Source organism: Lissotriton vulgaris, chromosome 7, assembly GCF_964263255.1.
Source record: "Lissotriton vulgaris chromosome 7, aLisVul1.2, whole genome shotgun sequence".
NCBI classification, from domain to species: Eukaryota; Metazoa; Chordata; class Amphibia; order Caudata; family Salamandridae; genus Lissotriton; species Lissotriton vulgaris.
The window spans coordinates 399,076,820-399,096,938 of NC_141695.1; the positions used below are offsets into that span (position 1 = coordinate 399,076,820).

Genomic DNA, 20,119 nt, shown 5'->3' on the forward strand with positions numbered 1-20,119 from the left:
GTAAGCTTCGGGGTAGCCCAGAAGCAGGTGTGTGATCGCCCGGCATTGAGAGCGTGGAGGGTGCTGGCGTCATAGCGGCGTCGGGCCACCTCGAAAAATCAGGCATGGATTCAGCCCTCCAGGACCCACTTTGGAGAACCCTGCACTAAATAATCTAGACTCCTCTTATTTCAGGAGTAGATGTATTTTTACCAGCCTACTTACAGTTTTCTCTTTTCTCATTCTGAATTGGTGGCTTTTCCCTAAATCTATTGATCTAGAACATGGGGAGGCTCCTTCTATTTAGCTGCCAACAACTGCAATCTTCTGCTTCTGTCACTTGGTCAATTATCGGACTTGTCTCTGTTAACCCCTTGCATGCTGATGACGGAGCGGTTCCGTCATCAGCTACGGGTGAGCTGTGCTGATGACGGAACCGTTCCGTCATGACTCCGCCCGCGCAAGGCGGAGTCAGCATGGGCGGGGAATTCCCGCCGCACGCAAGGGGTTAAAAAAAAAAATAATCGAAGACTTGGCTATTCCCTCTTACATTGTGTGTTTGAGTTTCTGCTTATAGCACAGGTTGCCCTGTCTAGTTGTGCTACATAATCACATGCATACCTTACAATGCATTGTGTTAGTTTTAGTGTTTCTGTGTCATTGTCCTTTTGTACTAGTTTGTACTAGAGTCAGTGTATGTGTGCACAGACAGGGTTGGTGTGGCAGTAGCTATCAGCAGCTTTGTAGTGTTCAGTATCAATGTCAGCATCCCAGTGTCAGTAACAACTAATAATTCCAGATTTGTAGTATTGCTTATCACCCCTAAGGATATCAAGGCACTGGGGTGCTGTCGGGGAGTTTATGTGAGTTATTGCTCAGAGTCACGTGATGCTGAGGTGACCTGCCACCAGCAATTGAACCGTGAGCCCAACATTCTGGAGCCTGCTGCTTTGGACGCTGCGCCACACCTCTCTCCCAGGTTAGGGACTTGCTTGTCTCATCATCGTAGTGACAGTTCTCATTTGCCAGCTTCAATGTCTCAGTGTCTGTTTGTTAGTGTCCTAGCATCAGTGCACTCTGTCACTACACCCATGGCAATGGTTACGTCAGTGTTGGCGCCCCTGTAACAGTGTGTGACAATGGCAGAGAGAATGGGAGTTAATGACAAAGAGGCAGAGACACAAAGGCAAGGGAACATTGAGGCATGGACAGTGTGACAGCACAGACACTGAGACAGAGAAACATGGCATTGGAAGTGGGAGACTTGGACACAGAGAATGGGAACTGAGCTAGGACAGACTGACAGCAAGACATGTAGAGGAGTTACAGGTCCAGGTAGAGACAGTTGCTACAATTGGGAGACAAAGGAAAGTGAAATGGACACCTTGGAACACATAGAGACAGACACAAAGATACCATGTCAGAGAGAAACTCAGAAGCACACCGGGAAAGGGAGGTATAGGCGATACGTCGGGTCGACATGCACAGCACAGGCACAGCACCTAGTGTGGGAGGATTCTTATTCCTAATTGATGTTAAACCTGCCTCATCTAACAAGACTACTACAAATTCCAAACCCACCCATCTTGGTTCTTACAAAAAATATCTATAATCTTTTGCATTGCTTTGCCATCCTTGTATATTCCTAAAAACCTACACTGTTACATTGTCATACCAATCTTAGCCATGCACTGTTTGAAACCCAAGTAACCTATTCTAACTAGGCCTGGGTAAATTTACGTAAAATTGTAAATGGCGCAATTTTTAAAGTTTCACACAACAAAATGTACTCAAAATTACTGAGATTACACCATTAAATGTTTAACGTGAGATGTACAGGTATTTTACAAACACAGCTGACAGGTCAGGTAGAATTTATACCTTTAAACCGTTCGGATTAGTTTTGCGCGAAAATTACAAATCCTATTGCAAATTGCAGTGTTTTAAATGCGGATCATAGTTCTTTTAACATGGGCAAGCATTTCTGTTGGCATTTTTTTTACCCTCGCGGACTGCTTTCGTAATTTCTGAGTGCAAAATTTCAGATCCGAATGTGAATGCTGAGCAACATCAGCAGCTAAATATCAACTCAAAATCAAATTTTCAAGTTGAATTTTTACCCATTAGGTAATTTTTGGGAGTGTGAGATTCAGTTTATGTAAATACGGGTCATTCTGTGGCCATTTCACATCATTATGCTACATGAAAGAAATTACGTCAACCCTTACTTCTAACAATAAAAAAATGTACACATGCATAACTAGCCATGACAGAAACTGGATAATAAATTACCGGTAGGCAACTGGTAGTGATGTGGCCCAATTGCAAATATTATTTGACTATGGAGAACCTTTTAGAATGTCCTTTCATACTCACCTACTCATCATCCTGTGTCACTAATATAAACAACAAATCACTGAGTTGCAACTAAATCTTGTCCAGTTTTGACCTAATCTATACTACTATTATAAAGAGAGAACACAAACCTTTGAGCCAGGTAAACTCGGGAACCACAGCGCCAATCCACACACTCGATACATCGTAGAAATTGTCAGGGTGTGCAGATGGACATAGGCTATAAAAAATTTAAAATAAACGTACATTTAAAAATATAAGTTAAAAAAAAGTAGTGCCCTGAAAGTAGCGCCGGCCACGACGCTGCGCTGGCCGCGACGTGCGTGATGACGAGGAGGAGCGGCGGACATGGAGCGGCGGTGAAGTGAGGAGTGCGGGGAGAAGCGGCAGCTCAGGTGCGTCATACGAGGAGGAGCGGTGGACATGGAGCGGCAGTGAAGTGAGGAGCGCAGGGAGGAGCGGCGGCTCAGGTAAGGTAAAGGCACACATTGGAGTCGGGCGGGAGGGGGTCGGGCGGGAGTGGGTGCGCACATAGGGACGGGCGGGAGCCCTTACTGCACGCAACTCTCAAATGCTGCCCCCAGCCCCCAACGGCGGCTAAGGTAAGGTAAAGGCCCACATTGGAGTCGGGGCGGGTGCGCACAGAGGGACGGCCGGGAGCCCTTAGTGCATGCAAGCCTCAAGTGCTGCCCCCAGCCCCCTTCTGCCCCGGGCAACACTGGGGTGGGCTGCTAGTATGCTATAAAGCGAGAAGTGATCCAGGAGAAACCTCTAAAAACACAGAGAAAGTGAATGCTCTAAATGTGCACATTACAGAGAGAACTTTCAAGACCATCAAGGAAGAAAGAATAAAATCTGTACATCTAGAAAGGGTTAGATCTGGCCTAAATAACCCAATGACGGCATGAATGTTCCACAGTCTGAGAATGGGGGAACACTCTAGCATGCAGAGAGAAAAAAATCAGAAAGCAAATAGAAATGTTGCATCAATGGGTGGGGGCAGCGGCTCGATCTGAAACAGTCCACCATTGCAGTCTTCTGTCCTTCACCTGTTCCATTACCTTAACGACTTCCTCCCTGTGGACCAAGCACAGTTTCTCACCTCCTTACCTTCTTCCCTCTCCTACCCACCCTCCTGCAATGCCCTTGCAATGTCAAACGTATCCTGTACACTGCTGTCTTGCTTTCTATCTAGGTTCACACTTTGTAAATGCAACACATACATACAATGAAACAGCAAAGTACCTGGATTCCAATCTGATCCAACACTTTGGGGCTATTTGTGTCACAAAAATAAAGTATTGGATACGTGTGTCTGACAAGCAACACTTGAAAGTCTTTGGGGAACCGTTTATGAGTTTGAACATGAATGAGTGGAGAAAACAAATGAATGCTTGGCCTGGATCCAATTGCTGGCTTGCTAATGTCTAGATGATGGATCTGCAGTGGTCGGATAAAGCCATTAGGCTGATGGGAGTGAAGAGCACTGCAGCAAGTGGACATTAAGACCAAGAATAGGGCGAGGGGGTGGCTTTCCACGTAGAACGGGGAAGAGCTCAATGTATTTTAAGTGATTTATGGTCTATCTACCACCCATGGAACACTATACTCTACTATCCAGTTGGCAGCCTATGCTGTGCTGCCCAACACATCCTAGGCACCTCAAAATCCTAGTTCTGCTACCAAAAACACTCACATCTTACCATGCACTTAAGAAGACCTGCAGAATCCAAGCCTTGCCTACGGTGATCTAGGGGAGATCATGAGATTCTGCCAGCACTTTCACAACGTTTTACGCCATGACACATTGGTTTGCGCCTTAATGTTATTTATGTTTGTAGAGGTTTGTATTATGTACCCTTTCCAACTCCCTTCCCAACATCCACTCTGTTCTTGTAACCATACGTTGCCCATGTTCTTATGCAGCGCCTTATACGTGCTGTTATACAGCATTCCTTGTATGGATCTTCATTTTTTGCAAATTAATAACAGTGCAAAAATTAGCTGCCATTTCACCAACTGGGAAAACAGTAGAGTGACCCCTACGTCTCAAATGCCTAACATAAGTAATTTTAAATGATGTACAAAATATTCAAGGGAATTCTAATCTAATGTAATATAATTTATAGACTGCAGCAATCTCCCTGAAAGGTATTCTGAAGCTCTATCGACTTAGAAGCAAAATGCATCTTTATAGGGTGTTAAAAACCAGATGATTGTGTTTAAGGCTTGTGTGTGCACGGGTATGTGTGTTGTGTACATGCATGGGTGTGCATATGTGTGTTTTTGTTCACATTTATGAAGGTCCCAATGTGTCCAATTACCTGGAAAATGCTTATGATCCAGATGTCTAAAGAGAAGAAAGTACACCATATACAAAGGACAAGCATTTGCAATGCAATAGGTCTCGCAGTTATGCAAGTTTGAGCTATTAGCATTGTAAATGGCTAAGACTTTTATTTTGGTTTTGGTTTATAAAACATAAATAAAAGATATTGCAATTTACAATGGCAATAGCTTAAACTCACATAAATGCAAGACCTATTGCATTGCAAATGCTTGTTAATATTCTGTATAAGCGTGGTGCCAGAAAAGGGGTAGCAGGGATTTAGCCTGCTCCGCTCTGGCAGGGTTAGAAAATACACAATTCCACCCAGTGCTTAATTTGAACCGGTGGTTGCAGGTGCATGCGTGCCGACTCAGGCTCAACCTAAGTAGTTTACAGAAATATTGAGCTCTCGTATCGCACTGAACATGCTCCTGTTTGTCGGTCACTCGCATACTACATTCTGAATGCGTGCAGTCTCAGATCACACACCGCTTCACAGAAATATCTTGAAACGGACGTGTTTTAGCAGTTTATTTGACTGTTCAGTAGCACTTGGCGCTAAATAAGTTCTATATATCTGCTTAGTGCCATCTGGGAAGATTTGCATATCCTGCAAGGCCTCAATGTGGGCATCCTAGCTATCCACTGAGAGCTGGTGGGAGGGGGTTGTGTCACTGTGACAAAGAGTATCCGCAACTCGTGGTTTGGATGAGATCACAAAGAGGCAGTGTCATAGCTATTAGAGGACGGGAAGGTAACGATGTTGGACATTGAATAGGTTAAGACGGGTGTTGCCACAGTTAGACATGGCGCTCAGAAAACTGAAGGCAGCTGTGCCAGGCATGTGGAGTAAGGGGCAAGAACCACAGAAGCAGACCAAGCCACCAATTTGGGCTGAGAAATTGCTACCGCTTAGGACATGAACATTGAGACGGCATGGGAGTCACTTCTCTGCTCTTTACGTGTTATTTGCTATTGATTTTTTTGCTGCATTTAGCAGAGAGTCAGAGTCAAAAATACTTTATTCGATTAGTTAAAATCATAAAAGTATACTACAACACACATAAACACATATCATATCAACATATCAACACATATAAGGCATATAAGACATATCAAAACATATAAAGAAATATATAAAGAAATATAAAGATGGGGATGGCATTTCATTCATATTTAAACAATACGGTTCAGGGATGTGGTATACATATAAAAGCATTTTAAAAGACATTAAAAAACATTAAAAAAGAACAATTATGAAGGGGAAATCGGGGTCGGGTGTTACTTTTCCATTTTCCTTTTTACTTTTTACTTTTTTCATTTTACTTTTTAAAGTAAGTTCAAACCCCTTGATTCAACATCACATTTATATTCTATAAGTAATTCATTCATTGGCAATTTCAGAAAACAATTAAAAAACTATATGGTGCAAGTTATTTATACAAATCTACAGACATGGATTGTGTAATATACTACACCTAAATTTACGTGATTCAATCAATATTTATGGAATTCATTGATCTGAGACGTTTAGCTCTCATGGCTGCCACCAAAAAGCTTGCCACCCCATACATCACAATAGGGGTCTCCATAATTTGTAAAAACAGCAATGCAGGTTTCACTTGCATAAATCCCCTATTTCTCATCAGTGGTAGTATGTATTTTTTTCTCCCCTCCGCAAAAAAGGGGCAAAAAAATACAAAATGGGTCAGGTCTTGGTCGGAAAAGGAATCACATTTACATGGGGTATTATCCCTTGGTTTATTCCATTTCTGGTATTCTCCCAGAAGAAGGTGCATCTGGTTGAAACGGAATTTGGTGAGAAGCCACCGATGATACGGCCTGTTCACTACCCTTAAATACGGCTGGATGGACATGGTAGATACAACAATATAGTGAGCCCTCACAGTTGTTTTCTCTATTTCTTGTGCTTCTCGCCGCATGTTCCTGGACTCTAAAAATTGTGTTTTGATCCATGTAACATCTTCATTACACAGCCTCTCGGGGTTGCTATACAGGTCAACACGACCCAGGAGGGTAGCAGCAGCCTTAATATAACTCAGCCATTTAATATCATTAGCTCTGTCTCTCCCCATGCAGTCAGTAATAATTTGGCGGTTTAACGTCAGGTTTTGGTTCAACCACATTTTCACCCAAAGAAGTAGTGGGGCCAGGTTAAGGGTGTCTTCGATGTAACCTTGCCCTAATTCAATTAAAACAGAAAAGATGGGTGTGGACTGTGGTAAGCCCAATAATGAACGCATGGACCTATTCTCCTCCTTCTGTATCAGGGCCAAATCCCTGAAACCCCAAATCCCTGCCCCGTATCTAGCCAGAGCCAAGGTCTTGGCTCTATACAGCTTGAGAATGGCTTCCGTTGGTTTACCCCCCAGTCTTTTAGCGAAGCTCTGTATCGCTCCAAATGACCGTCGGATCGCCATTGCTTTATTAACCACCTGTGGGGTCCAGGTGCCCCTGTCGTCAAAAATGACTCCTAGGTATGTAAATGTTTTAACTTTAGTTAAAATCACTCCATTACATCGCAGGGTTTTGGTGGTGTTCTTTCCTTTCCCTATGGACATAACGTGTGATTTATCCATATTTACAACCAGGTCTAGTTTTTCCATAAATGCTCCAAACGAATCAAGGAGCAGCTGTAGACCATTAGGGGTTCTGGCAATGAGGACCGTGTCGTCGGCGTACATCAGTACGGGCAACGGTGATCCTCCCATCATAGGTATATCTGGGGTAGCAGTTTTTAGGACAGAATACAGGGAATTAATGTACAAGGAGAATAACATGGGGGCCAAAATACACCCCTGTCTCACCCCTCTAGCTGATCTAAACCCCTTAGTGCACTTGCCACCAGTAGTCATCCGGACCGATGCCGTCAGGTCGCTGTGCAAAAAAGCTAAGAAATTTATCAGAGCGGGGTCTAGACCCAACTCAGAGAGAATTGTCCACAGCTTCGACCTATTTACTAAGTCGAACGCTGTGGACAGGTCCATAAAAGCAAGGTGGATTGACCCGCTAGAAGCAGCAGTATATTTAGAAACAGTCATGTATAAGTTAAGACACTGCTCCTCAGTACCCCTCCCTGTTCTAAATCCATATTGAGTATCACATAAAATTGCATTTTCCTTTTCCCATAAGTTGATTTTATTTAAAATGACTTTGCCAAGAATCTTAAATGAAGAATCGAGTAACGATATAGGTCTATAACACCTAGGGTCACCCCTTTGCCCCTTCTTAAAAATTGGAATAATAACTGAGTGTGACCAAGTAGTGGGGGTGTCTTTCAAATTCATACATGCTAGATTAAAAACATTCGCGAGTACTACTGCCCATATGTGGGGATGAGCTTTATACATATCGGCGGGTACCCCATCCGGGCCTGGAGCTTTCCCGCCGGCAGTATTTTCGATTGCATTTAGTACTTCTTTTACCGTAACCCTTAATGGCATGTCAGTAGGTACAGAATCTATAGGAGTGAAAGGGGTAGTGAGGGCCTTACTTCCATAGATGTTTTCAAAGTGATCTAGCCATTGTTTCTCCGTGATATTAGCCTCTAATATCTCATTCTCATTACCGCTAAACAAAGGGGAGTTCACTATTTTCCAAAATTTTGCACTGTCTTTTAAAGTAAGGTTTTCATAAAGTGCTTCCCAGGCCCTATGTTTTAGTTCTTTTTTACGAGCCTCTATCGTACTCCTATAAACTTTCCTCAATTGGGACACTACAGTTATATTTCGAGGCTTACATTTAAGGGCTTCTAGAAGATTTTTATGCGCCTTTGAGCAATCAGTATTGAACCATCCCTGTGCCAATCGCGGTTTGTCAGATGATTTGATTGTGAGTGCCTCAGCGACACTTTTGCATATGGTACAAAAAGCATTAGTAACATTTCCTCCAGTTGTTAGCGGATCCCTACATATGTTAAGTTCCACACTTAAATCGTCACACAATTTGATAAAAAATTCCTCAACATTAATCTTAGACCATTTAACCCGTCTACCTTGGTCGTGAGCCTGGACTACTGTAGGATATGTTAACTGATGGTCATAATTTACTACAGTAGGGTTTATGTTAGCTAGTTCCATAACGACCGGGTTATGGTCACTAAATGCTGTTATAATGGCGTTATATGAAATAACATTCATGAGGATACTAGGTGACACAAAAATATAGTCGATGATCGTGTTACTACCTCTCGCACTATATGTTGGCACTCTTTCTTTCGGGTTCGCAAAAGCTGGTTCAGACATATCCATATCAATCAACAATTCTTCTAAAGCGCCCCCCTTAGCAGAGTGTTCAAAGTGCGGGTGAGTCAAATAGTCATCATCATAGAATTCTCCGTTATAACAGTTAAGCTGACAGAGATGTGTGCATTTAGCAGTTTTCTCTACTTTTTTTAATACATCTCTGGAACGCTGTTACTGTCCTGTGATTCAGGACTGCAAACGTCTTTGTAAACATTGCACGACTATCCGAGGCGGAGCCAATGTTACAGCATTGTTTATTTGCATGCTGTCTTCACCATAACCCAGCAGCGCATGCACAAATTGTCTCCTTTGTCTCCCTTTTTGCATTTTAAACTCAATCGATATAAAACAAACACACCCGGCTTCCCATCTTTAGTCTGCGCAGTTTTAGTTAAATCACCAAACATGCACTGTAAACGCACATACTTTATAAACGCCAGTGCCCCCGTTGTGCATGCCTGCTCTCTTCAAAGCAAGCCTAGTGCCTGTCTGTAATGCAGTTGGTGCTGATGTAAAGCGCTTTAATACCTTCGGGTCAAGTTTGCGCTGTATAAAAGTGCTAAAAAATTAATAAATTTAAAAAATCCTACCTTTAGCACATCCGTTCTTATTCTGCGATGCCATATGCCCTCAGGTCCCTGTACTGCTTAACGGCACATGGCTGTGGGTGACCTCCATGGCAGGAACCATTTGTTACGGGGCAGACACGGGGCATGTACGGTTTTGCCAAGCGCTTTGGCCCTACAGCCCATGTCGATGTAGGGCAGCCCGTCGGCAGGCAGAATGTGGCCGGGGATGTCCGGTGTCACGCTGCAAAAGCGAATGGATCTGTACACGAAGAAGAAACTGCTGCTGTCACTAGAGGAGCTGGAAACAGTGCTGCTAGCCGACAGGCTGGCAGCGCTGGTGGCAGTAGGGGGATAACTTTGGCAGGCAACAGTAATTAAAGGAGGGTCCGGCAGAGCAGGGAAAGAGAGGAAACTAGCACTGCTCGCTAGCAGCAGGCCCAGGCTTCTCACCCCTCGCGCGGCGCTTCACAACGCACTCAAAAGTCGCACTTACAAACGGTCGACTGTAAAAGGGGGGTTCTTACTGCCATCATTATACCCCAAAATGCTTTATTGGGTGGAAATTCTAGTCCAGCAATTACAGCTGCTGTGCACAAATTTTGAGCCACTGCACCATGTTTTGAAAAAACAATTCCAGAATTCAATATGAGCCAGGAACAAACACGTGTAACTTGTGAGATAGACGAGACTAGTCAACAGAATAACTTCAACAAACTGTTGCAATTGCGCAAATGCAAAACAAAGTGCTACAGACTGTAGCTAAAGGAGACTGTGTGACGCAGCAAGAACACGATCCAGTCCGGATGGGAGAGCTGAAAAGGAGACAGGGCGGCAACAAAGAAGCCTCATTTCAAATAGGGAGTGAGCGGTTAGCATAAACAATGACGCCCGCCAATAAAAAGGCAGGGCTACCACTCCACTTCTAAAATGTCATCGATTACAAGAGGCAACACAGAGCAAGCAGCTCATGCGCTGCATCGCTAGGCGAGACCCAAAAAACCTCTATACACAGACAAAGAATAAAAAAAAAAAACATGCACTGGAAATGCCAATTTATCTGGTTTACATATGAAATTACAAGTCAGATCTATTCACTCTATTGAGGACAACTGCCTTAAGAGTAGGGAGACCTGAGAATACATGATTGCAGGTGTTCTCACCAGATGTTTTAAGGACTGCCTCTCGAATTAGTCTATGAGGTATGTGAGAGTGCTTCCAGTATTGTGTGAATATGATGAGTGTGGGAGTACTATTGGTAGATCGAGATTGCGAGTGTATGAGGAGTGTAGGAATGCCTGAAGTACTGACTGCTAGCCTGTAAAGTGTGCAAGAGTACTCAGAATTTCAAGATGTTTTGCTTTTCCACCATAACGCTGTTAGAAACTCCCGCGGTCGGTAATGGTTGTACCTGCAGAGCGGTGACATGGGGAGGGGCAGGGTGGGGGGTAGTAATCTATGGATTACGGAGCTTTACAGGTAAGTAAACATATACATAAATAAAACGAATGTTGTTGCACGCACTGCATCGCATTTGGGGATGTAGTGCACACAACGAAATCCGTTTTATTTATTTAAATGTTTACTTACCTGTAAAGCTCCGTAATCCATAGATTACTACCCCCCACCCTGCCCCTCCCCCTCTCCACGTCACCGCCCTGCAGGTACACCCATTACCGACCGCGGCTGGAAACTCCCCTTGTGTTTCTACTGAGATTATGGCTGAAGGCATGCTGCATAGTGCATACATATTTAACAATGTATGAGTCTTCTGTTTGTAAAAAACTATTGCTCCCCAGCAAAATCATCTTCCTCCGCCTGTGAGCCTTGTTATGTGCTTTTTCTAAGAACGCTGACTAAAGATTTGGGGTGGATGGCATTAATGACCCAAGATGTGCATGTATTTATTTTCTAAAACCCTTGCCCAGTAACTACAGTAAGGCTCCCAAAACCTACAAACTCCCCCACATCATGTACACAACCAGTTTTGTTTTACAGAAATCAACAAGCATCATTTACACCAGAGAACAGTGTTTCAACACCTTATCACTAATACTGTATTGTGCTGCAAACTCTCACTGTGTTACAGGGCTCTGCTTCTGGCCTCATAAACTCCAGGAAGCATTTTCGAGCAGCTACACTCTCTGGCTGACCCTAGACCCAGTGCAACTAACTTGAAGCAACACCTTTTGCCATCATGCACATATGCAAAGTGCACATGCACAGGGTAGTATCCCTCGTGTGCATGGTGCATGTATGTTCCAGTGGTCTTGATGACAGCAGCTAGTCACTGTGCAGGATCACTGCAGAGTATGCAACTGTGATGCATTGAAAAGAGCCACTCACACACTAGGCAATCCAGCATAATGCAGCATGCACCCTACCCACTGATCTTATCCCTATCAAGGATGGGGTGGTGGCAGCCCTTGGGGGAGTAAGGCAACAGTCAAAATAATACACAGCAGGTTCACCACTGGGGGAGAGACACGCAGCCCACAGCAGCAGCTCAGCCACGTGTTTCTTTACTGCACACCACGCGCTAGCCCACTCCATTTGACACAGTCATTTCATTCACTGTCATGGGATATGTGTTTACTGTATTTCTATCAGTCATGAGCAGTGGAATTACTTCATTTGTAGGCTAACACAATTGCTGCCCAATCACATGCCAAGAAAGAAGATCCAGGGAAGTAGCTTCAGGGAGGAGTGATTGGGGTGTGACACACTTCAAATAAATGCATACGCGGTTGGCAGCTTGGTCTTTGGGTAGGGCCTGAGTCGGGTCCACTGTTTCAGTGCTCGCGTGGAGCAAAGCATGAAAGATAAAACAGTGACCTTTGATGTAACAAGAGAAAGAGAGAGATACCTGTCTTTTGTCTGAATTTCAAAATGAGAAAAAAACAGATGACCTAGAATCAATCCCAGCTGCCCTGCTTGTCCAAATTATGGAATTCCAGGCAACTATTTTATTTTACAGAATCACCTTTTTCTCATATAGGCACTGTGCAAGCACCTCGTGTATTTGATTAATTAGACTATAAAGTTGCTCCATCGATAATAAGAATGAGGCCACATTTAGGGATAACTTGACTATTGATTTCCTTTTTAGTTCACTAATGCATTGCCTTTGGGGGCGAGGCAAGGATGTTTCTAAAAACTATTGCTTTTAAGAAATGTCTGTTTATAAAGTGATATAATCTGATGTATTTAGGGTGAACACCGTATGTTAAAAAGACACTTTAAATAAAAAGAATAAACGAGATTGTATCATACTTTTACATTATGTTTGTTGAACTATATGCATGCCAAACATTTTCCTGGCTCTGCTCTTAGAGCCAAGCCAGACTCATGGCTCTACTCACCCTGTTAATTTGCCTGCACACACTCATCTATTTGAGACTCGGGCTTAGTACATGGTACCATCAGCCACTTGATAAAATGATATGTGAAAGGTGAGGGATAGAAACAGAGAGCCCTGCCCACAGGCACGGGTCTGACAACTTATCATCAAGGCTCTTTGTAGCAGATACAAAGAGTGTGTGCAGTGAAACTACATTTAAAATAAGTGATCCTAAGGCAGAGATTACATGTAAGTGACTGTTATCATGGGTTCCCAGGGAGTACTACCATGCCCTATTGGGATGGGCACAGGTGTAGCTTCAGCAGGGATGTTTGCGGTTTGACACCCCTCAAATGCATTCTTGGTTTGATAGTTGTATCTGGGGGCCTTGAGTTGGGTCTGCTATGCCTGTGTCAGTTTTTCTCGCTGTTCTCATTTCACTAGCAGGTTTTAACTTATTTTAGGATCAGGATTTGAAATATACATATATATATATATATATATATATATATATATATATATATATATATATATTTTACTGGCAATCAAAACCCCAAATCATGATAGGATGATAGGATGAATGCTTAAAAATAGTTTTACCAGTGGCAATTGAACAGAGTAGCATTCCAACCCATTGTTTTTTACCGACTGTGCCACTGTAGATAGAGACCCACCTAATGCAAAACAGTACTGACCCTGTTACTCATGGAAACAGTCCATCCTGAATCTTGGTCTTTTCACCCCTCCACCCTGCAGCCCACTGCTGTTTTAGTTGGGAAATTTGAGATTCACATCCCTCAAATTTCACTGACTAACTTGTACCCCAGAGAAGATAAAAAATGTATGGCGTCAAAGCCTATGGGCCACCTAACTACTGAACCTATAATTTGCATCAAATGCACTCTTTTAGCGCTTTACCCATGGGTAGGGAGGCAGAGCAGTCTAGGCCTTACTCTGGGAAGCAGTGTTAGTTAGAAACTCTAAACTCCACAGTGTACAAAATAACACTTCATAAATCAAGGTCCAGCCAGGGCTTTTACTTAAAAAACACTTTAAACTGCACAACTAAATACCAAACATAAAATTACAATTTTGAAACCTCTTCTTATTTTATTTGTCAGTGGCTTTGTGCAATAAAACCCATTACTCCTGTAGTTGTCCAAGGATTAGACCATGTACAGCCTCTTCCGATTGTATTTGATTTGGGTCTGATTTAACAATGTGGATATGAGTTATAGACAATGGAACTTCTTCTTAGGTTGACCAATGTACCTCCTACCCAATCTAGATGCTATAAGGAAGATTAGCAAAGGGGAGGAACCAAAGCGCCTCCACCTATACTACAGTTAACCATGTTTCTCTGTTGATAAGCTCTGTCAGACAGCTGCAATGGCAAGATAGATCTAACAATACACAAAGAAAGGGACAAAGTTACTAAAAGCCAGAAATCTTTCACAAGGAAATAAAAGGAAGACTTTCTAGGTAGAGGAGGCACATTGAGAGAAAGTGTGTGAGAGGGAAAGTGAAAAGAGAGATACAGAGGAGTGAGGAGAGTCTCAGGACAGCTAATGGAAGAAAACAGCAAAACCAGAGGACAGGCAGGAGTTTCCATCACAGCATGTTCTAGACTGAGTAAAAGAGAAGGCTCTTTTCTTCATGAGACAGGGAGAAAGCCTATGAGAAAAGCCAACACTGGAACAGACAATAGAGTGCCCAATTCATAAAGCAATTGGGAAGTAATAGGTCCACAATTTCCCTTTCCTGGGAACCAAGCACCCCATTGTAGCCCTTTACTCTCTCAGGGCAGTGAGGCAGAGCAGTCAATGCCTACACAGAGGAGAAGGTGTGGCCTAACAATCAACATTTGCTTGTACGCAATAATGACACGTTGTAAATGATTGTCCGGTCAGTGTGTTTTCTTTAGGAAAGGAAAACTACATTGATTACATAAACACTACTAAATACTATGCACTAATTTACAAATATATACAAAAGGCAGATTAAAATACCTTAGATGAGATTCTGAAATTATATTTGACCCCACATCATGACCCTCAAAGTCACAGAATCCCCCCCCCCCCCAATACAAAACAGCATATCACAACATAGGGGGGTATCATTTTAAATAAAACAGGTCTATTGGCTTTGTCAAACGGTCATCACATTCCACATAAAGCAAGTCTACTGGCTTCATTAAAGGTGCACCACATTAACAGGCAAACAAGTCACGTGTTAAACATCATCAACCTTTAACTGCAGTCATTAATCACGTGTAAATACAATCCTTAATAACAAAAGATAATTTTAACATTGATCAAAATTACTGTGAGCACAAGTCTAGGTCTTCTTTTTACATCTTCAGGCACGTAAAATGCAGCCATAGAACCAGCCCCCAAAGGAAGCTGCACTCCCAGCTGTAGAACAAAAGCTGCAGCCTTGGGAATACTTGAAATAACAGTGAAAATCCTGGTAAGTCCTACATTATGTGACCCCCAAAAATGTAGGGCCAGTTTTCTATATTTGAGCAAGAGTAGCTTCTACCCTCTTGATGCCATCAATCAGCTTTTGAAAATATGTGGGTGGTACCCCTGCCCATTTTAGGGTCACACAACGCTAGAGAAAAGGCAGATTAGCCTCTCCTTTATGGGGTGCTTTGAATATTGTATTAGCGTCTCTCCCGCTGCATTAGAGAGAGCTTCTGTCTTTTCTATTGTTGTGTAGGACTCCTACCCTGTGCCTTGTTTTGTGTTTTTACTTTCGTTGTGGGTGACTGGTCCCAGCCGAGCTCTTCCACTTGTATTTTCATTAAGAACAGCATGGGGAGCTCACCGAAGGAAAGTAGGTCTGTGTTTAATCTCAAGGCCTCCAAAGACTGTTTCACAGTTTCTCACCTAAGAAGCCAACGGATCTGCCTCCCGTACCTGCCAGACGTATCCTGGGGATGCTGGCCAGGTTGGCATTGGAAGAGCACAGAGGAGAGAAAATGCAACACACCTCAACAAAGCTGATGCAATCCACTAACCACAAAAGTCAGGCAAATAAGCAATGGCCTAAATATGGATGACCGTGTGCGCAAAAAAAAAAAAAAACAAAGCAGACCCGGCAACAAAACACCAGAGTAGTGAAACATCAACACAGCCCAACTACAGAGAACAGAGCAAACATATGCTGGGTTAAATGATGAAGGGCCAGGCCCAAGAAAGCAAATCAAAGAGAACTCAGAACCTGAGAACCATCTCTACTAGCCTACTCACCAGAAGAGCCTAGCAGGCATGTAATGCCAAAAGCAGAAACAAAAAAGAACACCAGAGTGCAATTGTCACAGTTGCCGTAGTAGCAGAATAATCGACATCCAAACTCATTGGAAGGGAGACATGGCCAGCCAGACCGGGTAGTAGGGAAGCGCCAACATGTATTACAGTAGAGCCCATACAGCTATGCCGTGCCACCCGAGACCAGCTGTACATATCTAGCCCAGCACAGCAACCAAGCCCTGCCAAAGTAATGCAGCCAGACACGTAGAGAGGGCGTGGTGACACTACAGCAGGAAAGCAGTATCCATAAAAACACATCCCTGAGTTGTGGTAGGCACTAGTGGCAGCTCATGTGGAAGGACCAATGTCATGTAAATGTGTGGAGCTGATGTGCCTTAGTGCTCCAGTTTCTCACTGTTTAACAGGTAGTGTTGGTTAGTTGGCAGTGGCGGGCAGCGCCACAGATGGTAAACCCTGAAGAAAAACAGCAACACTTGAGTAAGAGAGTAACTTCACCCTTTGTATAGGACCAATCACTTCATGAGCAAAGGAGAAACTTATGAGACCAAAACATGGTCAACCAAAAGCATCCACCCTGGTGGCACATGCCTTGCTCCTACAACAAACCGAATCATGCCTGCAAACCACGTAAAAGACAACACAACACATCAAACAGCAGAAATCAAAGACTGAACCCAAAACAAAGAATATTGCCAAAATTTCCAGCAATGAAAATGGGGGACTGAAAGCAGAGCAGAATGACAGAACAAGGAGGTGGAAAAAAATAGGCCAAACAGGAGCCCCATGTGCCACGTAAGGATGTACCACAGTCAGCAGGAGAATCCCAGTTGTGAAAGAAAACACATATAAGTAAGAAACCAAAGCAAGTGCTGACTGATCCGGCGGTGCAACAGGAAGGTGACAACAGAGGAAACCACCGGCATCAAACAGGAGCACCTTGTGCCACGTAAGGATGTACCACAGTCAGCAGGAGAATCCCAACTGTGAAAGAAAACACCTATAAGTAAGAAACCCAAAACAAGTGCTGACTGATCCGGCGGTGCAACAGGAAGGTGACAACAGAGGAAACCACCTGCATCAAACAGGAGCACCTTGTGCCACGTAAGGATGTACCACAGTCAGCAGGAGAATCCCAGTTGTGAAAGAAAACACATATAAGTAAGAAAGCAAAACAAGTGCTGACTGATCCGGCGGTGCAACAGGAAGGTGGCAACAGAGGAAACCACCTGCATCAAACAGGAGCACCTTGTGCCACGTAAGGATGTACCACAGTCAGCAGGAGAATCCCAGTTGTGAAAGAAAACACATATAAGTAAGAAAGCAAAACAAGTGCTGACTGATCCGGCGGTGCAACAGGAAGGTGGCAACAGAGGAAACCACCTGCATCAAACAGGAGCACCTTGTGCCACGTAAGGATGTACCACAGTCAGCAGGAGAATCCCAACTGTGAAAGAAAACACCTATAAGTAAGAAACCCAAAACAAGTGCTGACTGATCCGGCGGTGCAACAGGAAGGTGACAACAGAGGAAACCACCTGCATCAAACAGGAGCACCTTGTGCCACGTAAGGATGTACCACAGTCAGCAGGAGAATCCCAGTTGTGAAAGAAAACACATATAAGTAAGAAAGCAAAACAAGTGCTGACTGATCCGGCGGTGCAACAGGAAGGTGGCAACAGAGGAAACTACCGGCATCAAACAGGAGCACCTTGTGCCACGTAAGGATGTACCACAGTCAGCAGGAGAATCCCAGTTGTGAAAGAAAACACATATAAGTAAGAAACCCAAAACAGGTGCTGACTGATCTGGCGGTGCAACAGGAAGGTGGCAACAGAGGAAACCACCTGCATCAAACAGGAGCACCTTGTGCCACGTAAGGATGTACCACAGTCAGCAGGAGAATCCCAGTTGTGAAAGAAAACACATATAAGTAAGAAAGCAAAACAAGTGCTGACTGATCCGGCGGTGCAACAGGAAGGTGGCAACAGAGGAAACCACCGGCATCAAACAGGAGCACCTTGTGCCACGTAAGGATGTACCACAGTCAGCAGGAGAATCCCAGTTGTGAAAGAAAACACATATAAGTAAGAAACCAAAACAAGTGCTGACTGATCCGCCGGTGCAACAGGAAGGTGGCAACAGAGGAAACCACCGGCATCAAACAGGAGCACCTTGTGCCACGTAAGGATGTACCACAGTCAGCAGGAGAATCCCAGTTGTGAAAGAAAACACATATAAGTAAGAAACCAAAACAAGTGCTGACTGATCCGCCGGTGCAACAGGAAGGTGGCAACAGAGGAAACTACCGGCATCAAACAGGAGCACCTTGTGCCACGTAAGGATGTACCACAGTCAGCAGGAGAATCCCAGTTGTGAAAGAAAACACATATAAGTAAGAAACCAAAACAAGTGCTGACTGATCCGGCAGTGCAACAGGAAGGTGACAACAGAGGAAAACACCTGCATTATAGCCCAAAAGTGCCAGAGACACTCCCTGACTTCTGAGCGTAGCTGTCATGGGAAGGGAGGCTTAGTGACAATGGGGCGGGGAGAAATGAGGTGCCAAGCTAACACAATTGTGTCTGTCACCTAACAAAGCACAGGGTGGGGAGTCCATCTTTCCTCCCATCACCAGGGTGATGGGTCCATGACACCCAGGACTCCCATGAAGAAACAACCCAGTGAAACTGGAAACATAGGTGGTGATTATGTCAGGCCAGCCTGACATTGGTCAAGTGTGCAGCCACTGCGTGGAAAACAAGGAATATCAAAAGAGCCCTTTAATGGTGCATTATTCTCCACTGCTCTTGCAATCATGATGCATAAGTGAGGTTTTAACCCCATAGCATTGCAGTGGTTGGCACAGCACTTGAAGGGCACCAATCATCCAACCCCGACAGTAATGTGAAATAGCTGAATATTAAGCAGAAGCTGGACAAAGCAAAGCTACCTGCATCCAAGATCTGTAAAGGCATTACCTCTACATAAACAGTGCAGCCTAAAGGATCTGGCAAACTTTTACAACAAATGTCACATCCATAGCCCTTGAATAAACTAACAAATGCCCAAGATGTGCACTTAATGATGATGGGTCAGCTGTTTAGATCATCGGTCACTCAAACACTGATGAGAAAGGAAAGCTAAGACCTGCATAAGTGTTGCAAGTCTGGAACATCCAGCCCACTCATACATGGTGCCCTTCTTTAAAACCTGTGGGTATCCAAAAGTGAAACTCTTCAGCCCCCCAAAAAGCCAGAGCAAAATTCATTAAGAGCTGGTCCCAAGCTGCAGGGACTGAATAATTGGAGAAGGACAGGAACTCAAACTCAAACTCTGTAAAATGGCAGATGCAGGTAGGCAGATAAACCAACCAAAATGCCTTCAACACACTAAACCAAATGTTTAAACACCATCCATGGAATAGAAAAAACTCTTGAACCTCTCACGGACTGGGTGTGATGCAATCTGGGAGAGATCGGATGTTGGCATGTTTGGAGACCAAAGCCAGAAGTGAATACTTCTTGTCCCAACTTGAAGTATAAAGAAAACAGAGAATACTGGCCCCCATTTACGTCCCCCATTTAAGGTGCGCAGAACTTGCAATCTCATCTGTCATGGAGGCGGGTCTCACTTCAAAAGCAAGCCTCGGGCAAGAAGGAGGGGCTTGGTGGTATTATACCATTGTATACTTTCTCTGTCCATAATTACAAATAATGTTTATGTTGATTAAGGGCTCGTTTTAATTTTTAAACAAAAATAAATTTGATTAGATAATTTGAAAAACTTCCAAGCAAGTATGCACACCTACGAAGTAGGCAGATTTTGATGGAGGGATACAGAGTGACGGAAATTATGAGGTATTCCCAGGGCTTTAAGTGGGTTGGGTCTCACCAGTCCAGAGCACTGGCAGTTTGTTAAAGGGGGCCTTGAAACGGGTCTCTATTGGGCTCTGTTTTGTGCCTGTTTTGTGCCCTGGCACAGGCGGTCAGTTTTTTCCAGGCTGCAGTGAC

The 20,119-nt window shown here is 43.8% G+C and overlaps 1 protein-coding gene across 1 annotated transcript in view; it reads right to left on the bottom strand.

The window, feature by feature from the left end:
* The window catches only part of GRIN2D (glutamate ionotropic receptor NMDA type subunit 2D), a 1,061,440-nt gene that overhangs the window by 811,327 nt on the left and 229,994 nt on the right, over nucleotides 1-20,119 (bottom strand). The gene's annotated exons all lie outside the window — the stretch shown is intronic.